This window comes from Myotis daubentonii, chromosome 3 (assembly GCF_963259705.1).
Source record: "Myotis daubentonii chromosome 3, mMyoDau2.1, whole genome shotgun sequence".
Lineage (NCBI taxonomy): Eukaryota > Metazoa > Chordata > Mammalia > Chiroptera > Vespertilionidae > Myotis > Myotis daubentonii.
This window is the reverse complement of record NC_081842.1, coordinates 20,636,099-20,644,441: the sequence shown is the minus strand read 5'-3', so window position 1 is coordinate 20,644,441 and position 8,343 is coordinate 20,636,099.

The following is an 8,343-nucleotide window of genomic DNA, read 5'->3' as shown; positions in this document are numbered from 1 at the left end:
TGTTGGAGGTTGGCTGTGGGAGTGCACTGACCACCAGGGGGCAGATTCTGCATTGAGCTTCTTCCCCCTGGTGGTCAGTGTGCATCATAGCTACCGGCCGGTTGTCTGGTTGTCCAGTCGTAACGGTCGCTTAAGCTTTACTACATATAGATTATATATAGCATATATCATATATAGCATATATTATGTATATATTTCTTCCCTCCCCTCAATACAAATAAAAATCTTTTCTTTGTATTGAGGAGATGTGAGAACACAAAACGTCAATGACATGGTAGTTGACCCAATGGAAAAATCCTATGCTGGACAAGCGTTGGCAGTAACGAGAGACAGAGCCCTCATGTCAGATGACAATGCTCTCAGTGCCTGGCACCAGCACTCAGAGCTGTATCACTGGAGACAGGTAGGTGTGGCTGGCTGGCCCTTTGGTGGGGATTAGCAGCTGTAGCCCCTTTTGTGGGCGTTTGAGAATGGCCGCTGCATTAGGAATCAGCATTAATAGGAGAAGTGTGAACATTGAAGCCAGAGAGAAGGAAATTCTTCAATGGTAAAGACTAATGGACTTGGTTCCACTTACATGGAACATGTGTGTGGCCTCCATAGGACCCTGAAGAAATATTTGGGAGGAAGTTGAGAGGATAGGGAGTTTATTCCTGCATGATGGATTGGAAGTAAGCCAGAGTGAGGCTGTTCATTCATTTTGCTCTCTATGGATCTCAGTAAGCATTGAATAAGTCCTGGGTAATGTGAATATGGAAAGGTGTTGTACATTTAAAAAATCAGGGAATATTCTTGTTGCTACCAAGGACAGCACGCACTTGTGCGACTATCTCTTTATTTTTAATGTTTGACCATTGGGGCAATAGGCCTTTTTTTATGGCAGACTCCTGAGGCTGCATACAGAAGTTCCTGAGACATAGCAATTCATTATTCATTAGCTTGTCTAAAGTAAAAATAATACCTTTAAATAACCTTTCAGGAAAATGCATTGTGCCACCTGCAGTAAAATCTCAAGACTGCTTTATGATTAGCATCTCCATGGTCTTGGGTTTCTATTTTCTCAAAGCTCTGCCTAAGCAATTTATATTTTATCTATTTTAATGGATAAAGTCATAAATATTTTCCTGACATATTAGTGCTTATACCAGGAAGGTCCTCGCAGTGGTTAATTAGTTTGCATGCTGAGATGAAAGGTGGGTGATGGGCAAGGCTTGTTAAGTGTCAAATAGCTGACGTCCGTAAGATGAATTATGTTTATTTTATAAAGGCCACTGTTTTAGTCTCTGTGTGAGTGAATCAATTATGACTACTCATATTTGTTTAGAATAATGACAACTCATACCTACTTATCCCAAATTGATGTTGTATCCACATATTTCATTATTTAAGAACAGGTAAGTGAAGAATAGTAAATATTTTTGACCAAATTTTATAGTTATATGTTTTTTCTATTAGACGATAATATCTAAGCTTAGCACAATTTTCAAAAATGTAAATAAATATGAAATACTAGAGGCCAAGTGCATGAAATTCATGCACTCAGAGGGGTTCCTCAGCCCGACCTGTGCCCTCTTGCAGTCTGGGAGCCCTTGGGGGATGTCCAACTGACCCAGGGAGTGGCAATCGGACATCCTTAGTGCTGCCACAGAAGCAGGAGAGGCTCCCATCACCACCGCTGTACTCACCACCCATGAGCTCGGCTTCTGCCTGAGCAGTGCTCCCCTGTGGGATTGCATTGACCACCAGGGGGCAGCTCCTGTGTTGAGCATCTGCCCCCTGGTGGTCAGTATGCATCACAACCGGTTGTTCCATTGTTCAGTCAATTTGCATATTAGCCTTTTATTATATAGGATTATATAATGAATGTTTACATATATGGTTTTTTCTATAACTGCTATAATAAATTACCACAAACTTAGTGGCTTAAAACACATTTATTATTAATTTTTAAGTACATTTTTATTGGTTTCAGAGAGGAAGGGAGAGGAAGAGAGAGATAGAAACATTGATGATGAGGGAGAATCATTGATCATCTGCCTCCTGCATGCCCCACACTGGGGATTGAACCTGCAACCTGGGCATGTGCCCTGACCGGGAATCAAACCGTGACCTCCTGGTTCATAGGTCAATGCTCAACCACTGAGGCAAAACACATTTATTATTTGAGAGTTCTGCAGGGCAGAAATCTGACAGGAGTCTCTTGGGGCCATGGGCAGGGCTGTGTTCCTCCTGGAGGCTCTGGGGCGGGATTTGTTCCTTGTCCTCTGCAGCTCCCAGAGGCTGTCTACAATCCTGTGAGCCACAGCTGGCCAAGCGCTCACCTCACATCACTCTGGCCTCTCTCCCTCTCTCTTCACTGTTAAGAACCCTAATGACTACCCTGAGCCCCCTTGGATAACCCAGGATAATCACCCTCTGTATGTCAGCTGATTAGCAACCTTAATTCCATTTGCAACCTTTAATTCCCCTTAGAAATGTGTCTTGATTGCTACAGATTCTGGAAGTTAGGATGTGAACATATTTTTTTATTGGGGGGGGGGAAGGAGAGGGGTAATTATTTTACCTTTTACCTAACTAGGTGACAACAGTATGTCTACATTTTTATACTTTGCTTCTGAGCAAGCTAAGTTTCAAAGGAGTTAGCTTTTCTAAGGTCTCTGGGCCAATGATATATTTGTGAGACAAGTAATGGTGCTTGCATAAACTATTTTCCCCCAAATTTTAATCATCTCTTTCAGAACTTCAATTTTGTTCTGAGTGTGTTCTAGCTTTTGCTCTTTTGATTTTTTGAGAAATTCTCTGCTATTTAAAAGGTTGCATGTTTTGTACCTTTTCTGTTTCATGAGTATCTAGTGAGAAAAATGATTTAAAAGGGATCAAGTAAGTGACTCACCTACAGTAAAATAAAAGACAATATGGTAAATAAAAAAAAAGAAAATTCTAGTCTTTTAGCCAAAACTGCTTATGCTTTTAAAAACTCACAGGCTTAATTAGCATCAAGGAAAAGTCAGAGGTAACGATCAAAGTATTAAACTTCAATGCAGCTGAAAACATAATTTTTTGGCAGCTGATACAGCATCCTTCCCAGAGAGGTATATGTGATTATGACCATTTCAAAGAGGAGGAAATTGAGGCTTAGAGGAGCCAAATGTTGCATGTAGCCAAGCTTTGACCTTGAGTGTCCCTGAGTCTAGCTGGCTCTCCCTGCATTTGAATTTTTCCATGACACCATGCCCTAGTTTCTCTGCACGAAGGTATCTTTTGCAATCTCCAAGGAATTTGGTTTGCAAAACATTCCATCTGCCTGTCTTCTGATTTTGAGGAGGCCTTGATTCCCAACTCTGATTTTAATCCTGAGACACAAAAATGCAGAGAACTAGTTATTTGCTCTGGGCAGTGATTTCACAATAGGACCGGACTAAGAGTAGACTTCTAAATCCCCAGGAAGAAGACAAATACTATCCTCATCATTCAACTTCTAGTAAATGTGAGCAGTGCACAGGACTTCTATCAAAGTGGAATGATAATGAGTACACTTTGAGAATAGCATAGAATATTTAAATACATAGGAATACTTTTTTCTTGGTACAAAACATGTTGAAGAGCCAACTGTGCCTAACGGTCAGCAGTCTCAGGGTGCTGACTCCCTTTTCTGTTTTTCCAGAACTAGTATTGCTCCATAGAGTAATTGTGTAATTTTGAATACGAGATACACTTAGCCAAAATATGTCCTTGCCTCCTTCTCCAATTGTCAAAATCCCGTCCATACTCTCAAATGCAACGTAAATGTTACTTTCTCCAGAATGTCTTTGGCATGCTAGGAATCAAAATTTCCCTGACTTCTCAATTTTTTTTCCTGATATCTCTTGGCATATCACACATGCTACTACATTTATTTGTGTGTATTTTTAATGTCTGCCTTATATTAAAAGGTCAGCGATTTTCATTTGTTTTCGTTTTCTAATAACCTTCTAATAGGCCCTTTAACGTGTGATATAGTACATCACACAGAAAAGGTCCTCAGTGTTTCATCGGTGAATATGTGAATGGATGTATTGGACAAGTATAATGCCAATCCCAAGAATATTACTTTACCTTGTTTTTCTTTTCAGCTGTTTTTATTTTTGCTTCTAATATAGTACCTTGAACATAGATGTTTGCTGATACAATTAAAATACTTAATGTTCTTTTAAAAATATCAAAAGCTTATGTAAAGTAATAAAAGTAATTGAAAATATTTTTTGTTCATTTTTCTTTAAAGATATATGTTTTGGGAATGATGACCTACAAATGTGTTGATCTAAAATACTCTTTAGGTAGAGCGCTCTGATGGTAAGTTTATGTAGATTTTGGTCTTCAACATTCGTGGTTTGGTCCCTGGGCTTGTCACTTACTGTGTGAATTTGGACAAACCTGTGAAGTGAAAATTCACCACTTGTAAAATCAGGGGTACTAACACTAGCTCACAGGTTAGTTATATTAAATGGAAAGTTTCTACAAACAGCTAGATTTTATGCCTCACTCAACAAAAATAAGGATGATTTCTTTTCCTTTCCACTCTCTTTTGTTAATAGTTTTTAATTTTCTTAAGTACTAAATCTAACCAAAATGCATAATGTCTTCATTTTGCTCACACAAAATTAAAGTTGACACATAACATTTTAACATGCACCATGCAATCCACACTGAAATGTTTTGCAAAGCGCTCAAGGAGTATCTAGTATCATGAGTGTTTAGACATCTGTTTCTTCTCCTCTCCCTTCTAGGAACAGTGTTTTTCTTTTGGGAAACTCCCCTTCTCTGACTCTGTAGGGGTTCAAGGATCATCACTTCTATACCCTTTCCCCTTCCTCATGCCCTACCCACAGGGGTAGGCATGTTTCCTAAATGGCCAATCAGGTTTCCTCTAGGGTTTAACAGACTGCAGTTAGAGCGATCCTTCCCCTGGAAAGGAAGCAGAACATCTTTGAGCCTGGGTGTGGTTGACCATCATTTTTTAAAATTTTATATTTTTATTGATTTTAGAGAGGAAGGGAGAAGAGAGATAGAAACATCAATAATGAGAAGATCATTGATCAGCTGCCTCCTGCTCGCCCCCCACTGGGGATCAAACCCACAACCCTGGCATGTGCCCTGACTGGGAATCGAACCATGACCTTCTGGTTCATAGGTCGACACCCAATCACTGAGCCACACTGGATAGGCCTTCATGGCTTTCTTTTGGAGAAAGCCAGTCTGCCACAGTCATGTCGACACATGGAAGGAAGGCCAAATTACTCACACATGCCCAGGTTTGGTAGTGTTGGCTCAACAAAGACCCTAGTTCTGGCTAAACCAGAAAATGTTTGATTTTCACATTTGCAACCAAAGTCAAATATAAGCACATATAACTAGTGAGTCACCTGGGATTAGCTGTCTCCTCTGCCTCCTCCCTGTTCAACCTCTAAATTTTAGTACCTGACACCCAGGTAAATCATGGTGCCTAGCAGGTGGAACATTCAGGTCTGATCACGGTATAATTTACTGGCTCCTGTTTCACATTATAGGTTGTATCCTTAACCTTAGCCAGGGTTTGACAGATGCTAGGATTTTGTAGGGAGGGAGACCAGGTGGGAGAGTGTGGCCAGATCAGTGAACCCTTCAGCATTTCAGAAAACACACACACACAGACACACACACACACACACACACACACACAAATAAACCTCGAGAGTACAAGGCTTTGTTCTCACAGAACCACCTCAAGCACGATCAGCAGAAGGTCCACCAAACGTCCCTGCTCTGTTTTAGGCAGCGTGTTTCAAAGCCACTTCATAAAGCTGAGACCTGGCCTGTCGGGGAGGGAGAGCTGCTGACCAAACTCCATTGGCTGGATTCCTTAAGATACAAAACTGAACAGCTTCTTAAATAAGTGAACACATCTTAAATTCAATGGAATTATGTTTCAATTTTTTGGTCAATTTCCCCCTCATTTCCTTCCCTTCCTACCTCCTTTCTTCCATTTTTTAGATGACTTTTAAAATGTAATGTTTCAGCCCTAGCTGGTTTGGCTCAGTATATAGAGTGTCGGCCTGCGGACTGAAGGGTCCTGGGTTTAATTCTGGTCAAGGGCACATGCCCAGGTTGTGGGCTTACTCCTCAGTAGGAGGCGTGCAGGAGGCAGCAGATCAATGATTCTCTCTCATCATTGATGTTTCTATCTCTTTCTCTTCCTTCCTCTCTTAAATCAATAATATATATACATATATATTAAATGTGATGTTTCAGCTTACAGAAATATTTAAAGTTCAGGGGGGAAAAGGAACTAAGAATCACCTATATCACACCACTCAGAGATATTCCCTATTAATTTTTGGTATATATTCTTCCAACTTTTTCTATGCAGCAATATTTTAACATAGTTGACATTCTAATGAATATCCAACATTGCATTCTTTTCATATTTTCTTTGTACAAATGTAAATGTTTGCTGCTATTTAGTTTTTTCTCCCCCTTTCTTCCATATTATAGACAAAACTGCAATAAACATTTTATCAATACATATTTGATGCTGTATTTCAGGGGACAGGGCATGGATAGTGTGTGTGTTGTGAGATTTTCACCAAGGCGATGATAATCTAGATACTTGATCCCACTTTCATCTTCCTGGATATGGAAGAAACTTTTAGGGTGCATTATAATTTGAGATGATCAGATCAGAGGTGACATCAAGTTCATTTAAAGAGGTAGACTCAGATGTTAACATGAATGATACCTGAAAAAAAATTGTCAGTTTCTGGGTAGAAAGAAAATCCACAAATATACAAATTAGTCACAATGGCTAGACTTCCTAGTCTTCCTACATTGCACAAGCTGAGAGCCCATCATGTCCTGCAGAGCAATGCTCATTTTTCTGCCAGGCTTCCCTTGCACAACCTGATGGTCTGTTTTGTCAAAGAACAAAATAGAAGCATAGTAGTTTGGGTATGGAGTTGAAAATGACAGTAGTGTTTCTCACTGATTTAGAGGACATGCAAAATGCAAAGGTGTTGGAATTCAGACAACACTGTTAAAAATGGATTAGAATACAATAAACATGTGCTACTTTGACACCAGCCACGGATGGTTCCTCTCTTCAGCTCATCAACCAAAAGTCAAGTACCTCAGTCCAGGGACTGTGCACAAAGACACTTCTGTTTTCTGCCTAAGTTATCTGATTAGGTCTGTGACTCCCTACAGCATTTGGCAATCTTTTCATTGAACTTTTTAAAAGAAATCAGGACAGAAAACGATGGTATCTTTGGAAGAATGGGTTGGTAAAAACAAGAAAATATTGGTAAAATCCTATATAATAAAAGCCCAGTGACAGAATGGCAGAAAAACAGGTTGACCAGTTGCTATGACACGCACTGACCACCAGGGAGCAGACACTCAATGCAGGAGCTGCCTCCCGGTGATCAGTGCACTCCCACAGTGGGAGCGCCACTCAGCTGACTGGGAAGAATGGTGGTCCTGCAGTGGGAGTAGCTGCTGAGAGGATGGGTCCACAGCTGCTCGGCTGACTGGGATGAGCCCTGCACCAATGCACAAATTTCATGCACCAGGCCTCTAATAGTTAATATTATTCAATTTAAAAAGATTTAATTTGAAAGCTAGCAGGAAGTGTAAGATTACATTGATGGAAAGCTCCATTTGGCCTTAAGTTTTCAAGACATACTGGCTGTGGAGGTTGACAGGGGTGGGGAATGGTGTGGGGTCAGGGGAGCCAGAACAGAGCTGGCTAGGCAATGTTTGTTTTAAATTCTTGAAATTGGAATCTGGTAAAACGTTCTGATTTTCCATCTTTGAGAGGGTGGAGTCTTATTTCTAAATTATCTTCTACTTGGAGAACGCCATCAATGCCAACAGGAATGATGACGGCTTTTGGAAAAACTGTAAGAATAGCACAGACCCTGACTCCATAAAAATTTGACCCTTTACTTTGGACTATAATGTGGTCTCTTTGGATTCAGGCATTTACATAGGAGTTTTGAAATTATCCTATCCAGTAGTGGTTCTAACCTGGGGACAGATTATACATAAGGCAGCATCACAGGCATTCTCCTTCTCTTGTTGAGAACCACTGAGAGAATAATCAAATCCTCTTTTTTTTTTTTTCAGGTAGGAAAACCAAAGGCCCTAGAAAACAGATCTAATGCCCATGGTCATCTTGTCATTAGTGGCAGAATAGGGCTAGAACAAGAAAGAAATCTTCTCCCAGGGTGGCATTCTTTCCGCCTTGCACCTGGCATCCACACGGGCACTGCAGCCTGGAGGCAGACTCCCTCCCATTGGTTCTCCTGAGAGCTTTCTATCCTAGTCACC